An 11677-nucleotide genomic window follows, 5' to 3' on the forward strand; every position below is an offset into this window, starting at 1 on the left:
TAGAAGGTGTGTGGGTTAATATCAGAATTTTTGATTCTATTCCATTGGTCTACTTGTCTATTTTTGTGCCAATACCAGGTTGTTTTCAGGACTATAGCTCTATAGTAGAGCTTGAAATCAGTGATGCCTCCTGAAGTTCTTTTATTGTACAGGGTTGTTTTGGGTATCCTGGGTCTTTTGTTTTTCCATATAAAGTTGATTATTATCCTTTCAAGGTCAGTGAAGAGTTGTGCTGGGATTTTAATGGGGATTTCATTGAATCTGTAGATTGGTTTTGGCAAGATTGCCAGTTTTTACTATGTTTATCCTACCTATCCAAGAGCTTGGGAGATCATTCCATTTTCTGGTATCTTCTTTAATTTCTTTCTTTAAAGACATAAAGTTCATGCTATATAGATCTTTCACTTCTTTGGTAACATTACCCCAAGATACTTTATGTTGTTTGTGGCTATTGTAAAGGATGTTGTTGATTTCTTTCTCAGCCTCTTTGTTGTCTGAATAAAGTAGGGTTACTGATTTTTTTGAGTTTATCTGGTATTTTGCTAGTTTGCTGAAGGTGTTTATCAGCTGTAGGAGTTCCCTGGTAGAGTTTATTGGGTCGCTTATGTAAACTATCATATCATCTGCAAATAGTGACAGTTTGACTTCTTCCTTTCTGATATGTATCCCCTTGATCTCCTCTTGTTGTCTTATGGCTTTAGCTAGAACTTCAAGTACAATATTGAAGAGATATGGAGAGAGAGGGCAGCCATGTCTTGTTCCTGATTTTAGAGGAATCACCTTAAGCTTCTCTGCATTCAGTTTGATGTTAGCTGTTGGTTTACTGTATATTGCTTTTATTATGTTTAGGTATGTCCCTGTTATCCCTGATCTCTCCAAGACCTTTATCATGAAAGGGTGTTGAGTTTTGTCGAATATCTATCCAGGGACCTTCTGGCTTTGAGAGTTTCCATGGAGAAGTCAGGTGTAATTTTGATAGGTCTGCCTTTATATGTTACCTGGCCTTTTCCTTTGCTTCTCTTAATATTCTTTCTTTATTCTGTATGCTAGGTGTTTTGATTATTATATGTCGAGGGGTCTTTTTTTCTTTGGTCCAGCCTATTTGGGGTTCGGTATGCTTCTTGTACTTTCATGGGCATGTCCTTCTTCAGATTTGGAAAGTTTTCCTCAATGATTTTGTTGAATGTGTTTTCTGCACCTTGAGCTGGGCTTCCTCACCTTCCTCTATGCCTATTATTCTTAGGTTTGGCCTTTTCATGGTGTCCCACATGCTGGATGTTTTGTGTTAAGGATTTGTTGGATTTAATATTTTCTTTGGTTGATGAGTCTATTTCCTCTAGTTTATCTTCAGTGCCTGAGATTCTCTCTTCCATCTCTTATATTCTGTTGGTTATGCTTGCATCTATAGTCTTGATCATTTGCCCAGTTTTTCTATTTCTAACATTACTTCAGTTTGTGTTTTCTTTATTGTCTTTATTTCAGTTTCCAAGTCTTGAACCATTTCCTTCACCGGTTTAATTGTTTTTTTCTTGGCTTTCCTTACTTTCTTTAAGAGATTTGTTCATCTCTTGCATTCTTTGCTTGGTCTTTTCCTCTGTTTCTTCCAATTTTTTGATTGTGTGTTCTTCCATTTCTTTAAGAGATTTTCTCATATCATCTCTGAGGGCCTCTATCATTTTTATGAAGTTATTTTTTAAGTCGTTCTCTTCTGCTTCATGTGCTTTGGTGTGTTCCGGTCTAGTTGGTGTAGAGTCCCTAGATCCTGGTGATGTTATGCTTGTCTTTCTATTGTTAGGTGTTTTCTTGTATTGCTGTCTTCCCATAGCTTCTTCCACTGGGTGCAGGTGGGGGCTCTTTCTCTACACTGCTCCCCCCAGTGGGCTCAGGTGGTTCAGGAGTTTGATGTCTGTAGCTCTGGGTTCTCCAAGCTCTCTAGGAGGTCTTTCCTCGGGCATTGGTCAAGCAATGGGGGTTAAAGATCAGGCAGGTGAGGATTTAGTGTGGTTCTCCAGCAGAGGCCCGGCAATGGGGGTCAAATATCAGGCAGGTGGGGACTCAGGGTGATGGTGTGTGGATAGGAGGGTCTAGTGTGCTCAGGGCAAATCCAGGAAGTTCCAAGGAGGTGGCGGGATTGTTGGACCTGTCTTCTGGTCCAGTAATCAACTAGAGTAGTGGGGCAGTGGGCTAGGTTTTTTGCAGGGTGGGGGGTCGGGTTCTGGGTTGGGGGTTTGTGGATCAGAGCAACAGGAGCATTTTTGCTAGGGACAGAATACAGTGGGCAGCGAGATTTGGGGCCAATCCAGGGAGTTCCCAGGGAAGGGTGTGAGGGGGATTTGACCAAAACTGGTCCCAGACTCACCTCTGGTAGAAGCCCGGTGACGGGCATCAGAGATCAGGCAGTCAGGGACTCAGGGTGGTCTCACGTGAATAGGTGAGTTTAGTCTGCTCAGAGCAGATCCATGAAGTTCCCTCGGGTCCTTAAACTTTTTAATATAAATCCACTTGAAAGAAAATTCACTCAACATTTAAAAACAAACAAACAAAAACAAAAACAAAACAAAAATCACTTTGGGTTAGGTGTTAGGGTTTGAACCCATGGCCTTAGGCTCTTGGGTGTGTGAAGCTGCACGTGTGCTATTGTGGTGGGTGCAGGTGTGCTGTAGTAACAGGTGCAGGTGCACATATGTTATGGGGTGGGTGCAGGTGTGTATGGTGTGTAAGTGTTAGAGTGTCACAAGCACACATGCACACATATTATAGTGGACGGTGCAGGTGTGTTATAGTGGTGTTACGGGGTGAGTACAGGTGCACCTGTGTTGCAGCGGTGAGTGCAGATGCACATGTGTTACAGGCGTGAGTGAGGTGCAGCTGTGTTATAGGGTGAATGCAGGTACATGTGTGCTATAGTGGTGGGTCCATGTGTACCTGTGTTACAGGGTGAGTGTAGGTGGAAATGTGTTATAGTGGAGGTGCACGTGTGTTATAGGGGTGAGTGCAGGTGAACGTGTGTTATAGGGGTGCAGGTGCACGTGTGTTATAGGGGTGAGTGCAGGTGCACGTGTGTTACAGGGGTGCAGGTGCACGTGTGTTATAGTGGAGGTGCACGTGTGTTATAGGGGTGCAGGTGCACGTGTGTTATAGGGGTGGGTGCAGGTGCACGTGTGTTATAGGGGTGGGTGCAGGTGCACGTGTGTTACAGGGGTGAGTGCAGGTGCACGTGTGTTATAGGGGTGCAGGTGCACGTGTGTTATAGGGGTGGGTGCAGGTGCACGTGTGTTATAGGGGTGCAGGTGCACGTGTGTTATAGGGGTGGAGGTGCACGTGTGTTATAGGGGTGCAGGTGCACGTGTGTTATAGGGGTGGGTGCAGGTGCACGTGTGTTATAGGGGTGCAGGTGCACGTGTGTTATAGGGGTGGAGGTGCACGTGTGTTATAGGGGTGCAGGTGCACGTGTGTTATAGGGGTGGGTGCAGGTGCACGTGTGTTATAGGGGTGCAGGTGCACGTGTGTTATAGGGGTGGAGGTGCACGTGTGTTATAGGGGTGCAGGTGCTCGTGTGTTATAGGGGTGAGTGCAGGTGCACGTGTGTTATAGGGGTGCAGGTGCACGTGTGTTATAGGGGTGAATGCAGGTGCACGTGTGTTATAGGGGTGCAGGTGCATGTGTGTTATAGGGGTGAGTGCAGGTGCACGTGTGTTATAGGAGTGCAGGTGCACGTGTGTTATAGGGGTGAGTGCAGGTGCACGTGTGTTATAGGGGTGCAGGTGCACGTGTGTTATAGGGGTGCAGGTGCACGTGTGTTATAGGGGTGCAGGTGCACGTGTGTTATAGGGGTGCAGGTGCACGTGTGTTATAGGGGTGAGTGCAGGTGCACGTGTGTTATAGGGGTGCAGGTGCACGTGTGTTATAGGGGTGCAGGTGCACGTGTGTTATAGGGGTGAGTGCAGGTGCACGTGTGTTATAGGGGTGCAGGTGCATGTGTGTTACAGGGGTGAGTGCAGGTGCACGTGTGTTATAGGGGTGCAGGTGCACGTGTGTTATAATGGTGAGTGCAGGTGCACGTGTGTTATAGGGGTGCAGGTGCACGTGTGTTATAGGGGTGGGTGCAGGTGCACGTGTGTTATAGGGGTGCAGGTGCACGTGTGTTATAGGGGTGCAGGTGCACGTGTGTTATAGGGGTGAGTGCAGGTGCATGTGTGTTATAGGGGTGCAGGTGCACGTGTGTTATAGGGGTGCAGGTACACGTGTGTTATAATGGTGAGTGCAGGTGCACGTGTGTTATAGGGGTGAGTGCAGGTGCACGTGTGTTATAGGGGTGGGTGCAGGTGCACGTGTGTTATAGGGGTGAGTGCAGGTGCACGTGTGTTATAGGGGTGCAGGTGCACGTGTGTTATAGGGGTGAGTGCAGGTGCACGTGTGTTATAGGGGTGCAGGTGCATGTGTGTTATAGGGGTGAGTGCAGGTGCACGTGTGTTATAGGGGTGCAGGTGCACGTGTGTTATAGGGGTGCAGGTACACGTGTGTTATAATGGTGAGTGCAGGTACACGTGTGTTATAGGGGTGCAGGTGCACGTGTGTTATAGGGGTGCAGGTGCACGTGTGTTATAGGGGTGCAGGTGCACGTGTGTTATAGGGGTGGAGGTACACGTGTGTTATAATGGTGAGTGCAGGTGCACGTGTGTTATAGGGGTGAGTGCAGGTGCACGTGTGTTATAGGGGTGAGTGCAGGTGCACGTGTGTTATAGGGGTGAGTGCAGGTGCACGTGTGTTATAGGGGTGCAGGTGCACGTGTGTTATAGGGGTGGAGGTACACGTGTGTTATAATGGTGAGTGCAGGAGCACGTGTGTTATAGGGGTGCAGGTGCACGTGTGTTATAGGGGTGAGTGCAGGTGCTCGTGTGTTATAGGGGTGAGTGCAGGTGCACGTGTGTTATAGGGGTGCAGGTGCACGTGTGTTATAGGGGTGCAGGTGCACGTGTGTTATAGGGGTGCAGGTGCACGTGTGTTATAGGGGTGGGTGCAGGTGCACGTGTGTTATAGGGGTGCAGGTGCACGTGTGTTATAGGGGTGCAGGTGCACGTGTGTTATAGGGGTGAGTGCAGGTGCATGTGTGTTATAGGGGTGCAGGTGCACGTGTGTTATAGGGGTGGAGGTACACGTGTGTTATAATGGTGAGTGCAGGTGCACGTGTGTTATAGGGGTGAGTGCAGGTGCACGTGTGTTATAGGGGTGGGTGCAGGTGCACGTGTGTTATAGGGGTGAGTGCAGGTGCATGTGTGTTATAGGGGTGCAGGTGCACGTGTGTTATAGGGGTGAGTGCAGGTGCACGTGTGTTATAGGGGTGCAGGTGCATGTGTGTTATAGGGGTGAGTGCAGGTGCACGTGTGTTATAGGGGTGCAGGTGCACGTGTGTTATAGGGGTGCAGGTACACGTGTGTTATAATGGTGAGTGCAGGTACACGTGTGTTATAGGGGTGCAGGTGCACGTGTGTTATAGGGGTGCAGGTGCACGTGTGTTATAGGGGTGCAGGTGCACGTGTGTTATAGGGGTGGAGGTACACGTGTGTTATAATGGTGAGTGCAGGTGCACGTGTGTTATAGGGGTGAGTGCAGGTGCACGTGTGTTATAGGGGTGAGTGCAGGTGCACGTGTGTTATAGGGGTGAGTGCAGGTGCACGTGTGTTATAGGGGTGCAGGTGCACGTGTGTTATAGGGGTGGAGGTACACGTGTGTTATAATGGTGAGTGCAGGTGCACGTGTGTTATAGGGGTGCAGGTGCACGTGTGTTATAGGGGTGAGTGCAGGTGCTCGTGTGTTATAGGGGTGAGTGCAGGTGCACGTGTGTTATAGGGGTGCAGGTGCACGTGTGTTATAGGGGTGCAGGTGCACGTGTGTTATAGTGGTGCAGGTGCACGTGTGTTATAGGGGTGCAGGTGCACGTGTGTTATAGGGGTGAGTGCAGGTGCACGTGTGTTATAGGGGTGCAGGTGCACGTGTGTTATAGGGGTGCAGGTGCACGTGTGTTATAGGGGTGAGTGCAGGTGCACGTGTGTTATAGGGGTGCAGGTGCATGTGTGTTACAGGGGTGAGTGCAGGTGCACGTGTGTTATAGGGGTGCAGGTGCACGTGTGTTATAATGGTGAGTGCAGGTGCACGTGTGTTATAGGGGTGCAGGTGCACGTGTGTTATAGGGGTGGGTGCAGGTGCACGTGTGTTATAGGGGTGCAGGTGCACGTGTGTTATAGGGGTGCAGGTGCACGTGTGTTATAGGGGTGAGTGCAGGTGCATGTGTGTTATAGGGGTGCAGGTGCACGTGTGTTATAGGGGTGAGTGCAGGTGCACGTGTGTTATAGGGGTGGGTGCAGGTGCACGTGTGTTATAGGGGTGAGTGCAGGTGCATGTGTGTTATAGGGGTGCAGGTGCACGTGTGTTATAGGGGTGAGTGCAGGTGCACGTGTGTTATAGGGGTGCAGGTGCATGTGTGTTATAGGGGTGAGTGCAGGTGCACGTGTGTTATAGGGGTGCAGGTGCACGTGTGTTATAGGGGTGCAGGTACACGTGTGTTATAATGGTGAGTGCAGGTACACGTGTGTTATAGGGGTGCAGGTGCACGTGTGTTATAGGGGTGAGTGCAGGTGCACGTGTGTTATAGGGGTGCAGGTGCACGTGTGTTATAGGGGTGGAGGTACACGTGTGTTATAATGGTGAGTGCAGGTGCACGTGTGTTATAGGGGTGAGTGCAGGTGCACGTGTGTTATAGGGGTGAGTGCAGGTGCACGTGTGTTATAGGGGTGAGTGCAGGTGCACGTGTGTTATAGGGGTGCAGGTGCACGTGTGTTATAGGGGTGGGAGGTACACGTGTGTTATAATGGTGAGTGCAGGTGCACGTGTGTTATAGGGGTGCAGGTGCACGTGTGTTATAGGGGTGAGTGCAGGTGCTCGTGGTGTTATAGGGGTGAGTGCAGGTGCACGTGTGTTATAGGGGTGCAGGTGCACGTGTGTTATAGGGGTGCAGGTGCACGTGTGTTATAGGGGTGCAGGTGCATGTGTGTTATAGGGGTGAGTGCAGGTGCACGTGTGTTATAGGGGTGCAGGTGCACGTGTGTTATAGGGGTGGAGGTACACGTGTGTTATAATGGTGAGTGCAGGTGCACGTGTGTTATAGGGGTGCAGGTACACGTGTGTTATAATGGTGAGTGCAGGTGCACGTGTGTTATAGGGGTGAGTGCAGGTGCACGTGTGTTATAGGGGTGCAGGTGCACGTGTGTTATAGGGGTGCAGGTGCACGTGTGTTATAGGGGTGCAGGTGCATGTGTGTTATAGGGGTGAGTGCAGGTGCACGTGTGTTATAGGGGTGCAGGTGCACGTGTGTTATAGGGGTGCAGGTACACGTGTGTTATAATGGTGAGTGCAGGTACACGTGTGTTATAGGGGTGCAGGTGCACGTGTGTTATAGGGGTGCAGGTGCACGTGTGTTATAGGGGTGCAGGTGCACGTGTGTTATAGGGGTGCAGGTGCACGTGTGTTATAGGGGTGCAGGTGCACGTGTGTTATAGGGGTGCAGGTGCACGTGTGTTATAGGGGTGAGTGCAGGTGAACGTGTGTTATAGGGGTGCAGGTGCATGTGTGTTATAGGGGTGAGTGCAGGTGCACGTGTGTTATAGGGGTGAGTGCAGGTGCACGTGTGTTATAGTGGTGCAGGTGCACGTGTGTTATAGGGGTGAGTGCAGGTGCACGTGTGTTATAGGGGTGCAGGTGCACGTGTGTTATAGGGGTGAATGCAGGTGCACGTGTGTTATAGGGATGCAGGTGCACGTGTGTTATAGGGGTGAGTGCAGGTGCACGTGTGTTATAGGGGTGCAGGTGCACGTGTGTTATAGGGGTGCAGGTGCACGTGTGTTATAGGGGTGAGTGCAGGTGCACGTGTGTTATAGGGGTGCAGGTGCACGTGTGTTATAGGGGTGGAGGTACACGTGTGTTATAATGGTGAGTGGAGGTGCACGTGTGTTATAGGGGTGCAGGTGCACGTGTGTTATAGGGGTGAGTGCAGGTGCACGTGTGTTATAGGGGTGCAGGTGCACGTGTGTTATAGGGGTGGAGGTACACGTGTGTTATAATGGTGAGTGGAGGTGCACGTGTGTTATAGGGGTGCAGGTGCACGTGTGTTATAGGGGTGCAGGTGCACGTGTGTTATAGGGGTGCAGGTGCACGTGTGTTATAGGGGTGCAGGTGCACGTGTGTTATAGGGGGTGGAGGTGCACGTGTGTTATAGGGGTGCAGGTGCACGTGTGTTATAGGGGGTGAGTGCAGGTGCACGTGTGTTATAGGGGTGCAGGTGCACGTGTGTTATAGGGGTGCAGGTGCACGTGTGTTATAGGGGTGCAGGTGCATGTGTGTTATAGGGGTGGAGGTGCACGTGTGTTATAGGGGTGCAGGTGCACGTGTGTTATAGGGGTGCAGGTGCACGTGTGTTATAGGGGTGCAGGTGCACGTGTGTTATAGGGGTGCAGGTGCACGTGTGTTATAGGGGTGCAGGTGCACGTGTGTTATAGGGGTGAGTGCAGGTGCACGTGTGTTATAGGGGTGCAGGTGCACGTGTGTTATAGGGGTGCAGGTGCACGTGTGTTATAGGGGTGCAGGTGCACGTGTGTTATAGGGGTGCAGGTGCACGTGTGTTATAGGGGTGCAGGTGCACGTGTGTTATAGGGGTGAGTGCAGGTGCACGTGTGTTATAGGGGTGCAGGTGCACGTGTGTTATAGGGGTGCAGGTGCACGTGTGTTATAGGGGTGCAGGTGCACGTGTGTTATAGGGGTGCAGGTGCACGTGTGTTATAGGGGTGAGTGCAGGTGCACGTGTGTTATAGGGGTGAATGCAGGTGCACGTGTGTTATAGGGGTGCAGGTGCACGTGTGTTATAGGGGTGAGTGCAGGTGCATGTGTGTTATAGTGGTGCAGGTGCACGTGTGTTATAGGGGTGAATGCAGGTGCACGTGTGTTATAGGGGTGCAGGTGCACGTGTGTTATAGGGGTGCAGGTGCACGTGTGTTATAGGGGTGCAGGTGCACGTGTGTTATAGGGGTGCAGGTGCACGTGTGTTATAGGGGTGGGTGCAGGTGCACGTGTGTTATAGTGGGCACATGGAAGTCAGAGGGCAACCTTGGGTTACGGTCTTTGCCTTTTCACCTTGTTTGAGACAGGGTCTCTCTGTTGTTATGTAAGCCCAGCCAGGCGGCCTGTGAATTTCCTAACTCTCCCTCTGTTTGCCTCTACTGTAGATGTCCACAGGGAGGGCAGATGCTGCCACGGCCAGCTTTTACATGGGTCTGTGTCAAAACAAGGTCCTCAGGTTTATGTTGCACTAAAACATCTCCCCAGCCCCCTGTGTTTTTAATGGCACCAACCTTTCAATTATATGAGCATCTTAATGTGATAATTATTATTACTATTATTATTAGATATTCTTCCACATATTTTACTTCATCTGGAATCAATTTATATTCAAATGCATTGTCTAGAGGTTTTGGTGTTAAAAGTCTAGTATTTTGTACTTTTGGGTTGGGGGTTTAAGTGGGAGATTTATATTTTTTTTCTGCTTTCTACCCACCTCTTTATTTATTTATTTATTTTTTGTACAATTTTATCTCTATCAAAGAGCTGCCAGGCCTTAAAATTGAGACCTGATGGGAAATCGGGCTTACACAAGGATTTGTTTCTTTGCATGCCTCCCCTTGACTTAAGACTTTGTATGGAGATATGATACCGTTCCTTCGCTAACTCCTCCCGCATCAAGATGACTGTAGTTCTATGCATTTACCATTTACCCTATGGGAACTGTTCACGCCTTGGAGGACCGTGAGTTCTCATTTCCTGCCATGCTTCTGGCAGCTTCTGGCTGCCATTGCTCCTCTCACCATGGTTCAACTCACCTGTAGTGCTAACCTTGACTTAAATTTTTTTTTTTGCTAATATTTTGAACCTGGATACATCCCCCGGCTTCATCCCTTTCAGTATTATCTATGGTTCAGAAGAAATTAAAACAGTCTCTTGCACTGAGTAGTTTCTCTATTCAGATAGCATTATGATAAATAATTGTCCCTATACTTCCGGTTTAACACCATGTGGTTCACAGACCTGATTGTCAAAGTCACGGCCAGTGATCCATACTCTTGTTTCCTTCAAAGTTTAGCCTTTTATTTAGAAAATTCTCGTTTTCTTTTTCCTTTCATAAACATAACTTCTTTATTGGTTCTTTGGGGATTTCAAATCCTGCACCCTAATTCAGCTCATCTCCTAATTCTTTCCTCACTCCTGCAGAATACCCCCCCCACCCGACAAAGAAAATTAAAAAACCAAACCAAACCAAAGCAAACCAAAGCAAAGCAAAGCAAGCAAACAAACAAACCCCCTCTTCTCTTCTTCATGCGTCCTGGTGGCGCTGGAGCAGTGTGTCACACAGTGTGTCCTATCCATTGCAGTGAGTCACTGGTCTGGTTCAAGGCCTCTGCTTTCTGGCACACCACCATCACCGGATCTTCACCGAAACTCCTCTGTGAAATCCCACTGCCGTGACACTGAGGGTATAGTTCCATGAGGTCTGGACTGGAGGGAAGAAATCCCTCTTTAACAACATTCTTTAACAACAACAACAACAACAGCAAACACCTTAATCCAGCACAAACAGCTTGGGTGTTTAGAGGTTATGGAGCAGTTTAAAGACTGAGCAGAAAGGAGCAGGACACACGTTTAACCTAGCTCAGCAGAGGCACAGGCAGGAGAATGTCTGAGTTCTTGGCCAGCCTCATCTAGACAGAGTATCCCAGGCTAGCCAGGGGGTTGCATACTAACATCCTGTATAAAAAACAAACATCCCCAAACCAAAACCAAATAAGGAAACTAATCCCAAGGAACACACACACGTGCGCGCACGCACGCACACACACACACACACACACACACACACACACACACACGCACACCCTGAGCACTGACAAATGTGCTTATCCTTCCTCACTAGAAATGGAATGTCAACCACAAGAGGGACTCTGTGACACTGAGTGCTGGAGAGACAGGTTTGCTTTACCACAGGACAGTGAACTCAGATATGGAGCTTTCTGGAGTGTAGTTTGACAATTTGTAGTATCAAATTCCCCAGAAAATGTATATACTGGTAAAGCATTTTTGCTCCAATACACACAGAGACTATTTATCACAGCATACTTAGAGAAAATCCAGATCTAAACTTACATCGGTGAAGCACTGGGAAGTGAGCTATTGTTTGAATGTAGGATCTCTTCATGAACCTGAAGCTCACCATCTCAGCTAAAATGCCTGGTCAGGGAGCTCCTAGGATCTGCTGGTCTCCATCTCCTGAACTGGGTTACATACATGCACATATGTGTGTGACTTGCAGGTGTGTGCTGGGGTCCAAACTCAGGTCATGTCTGCGTAGCAAGCACTTTACTCACTGAGTGACATCCCAGTCCCTACTTTACCATTTCCGACCCCAGACATAACAGTGTTGCCCTTATAGTCATTACCTTGGCTGACAAGGCTGGAGGAGCAGGTATCTATGTTCAAACAAAGCCCAGGCCCCAGAACGGTTCATTTAAGGGGTTTTAGAAGTCTGGTTTGATGCTATTTATTACTGTTTTTAAAACAAAAGGAACAAAAACAACAA

This window comes from Phodopus roborovskii, unplaced genomic scaffold (genome assembly GCF_943737965.1).
Source record: "Phodopus roborovskii unplaced genomic scaffold, PHOROB, whole genome shotgun sequence".
Taxonomy (NCBI): Eukaryota; Metazoa; Chordata; class Mammalia; order Rodentia; family Cricetidae; genus Phodopus; species Phodopus roborovskii.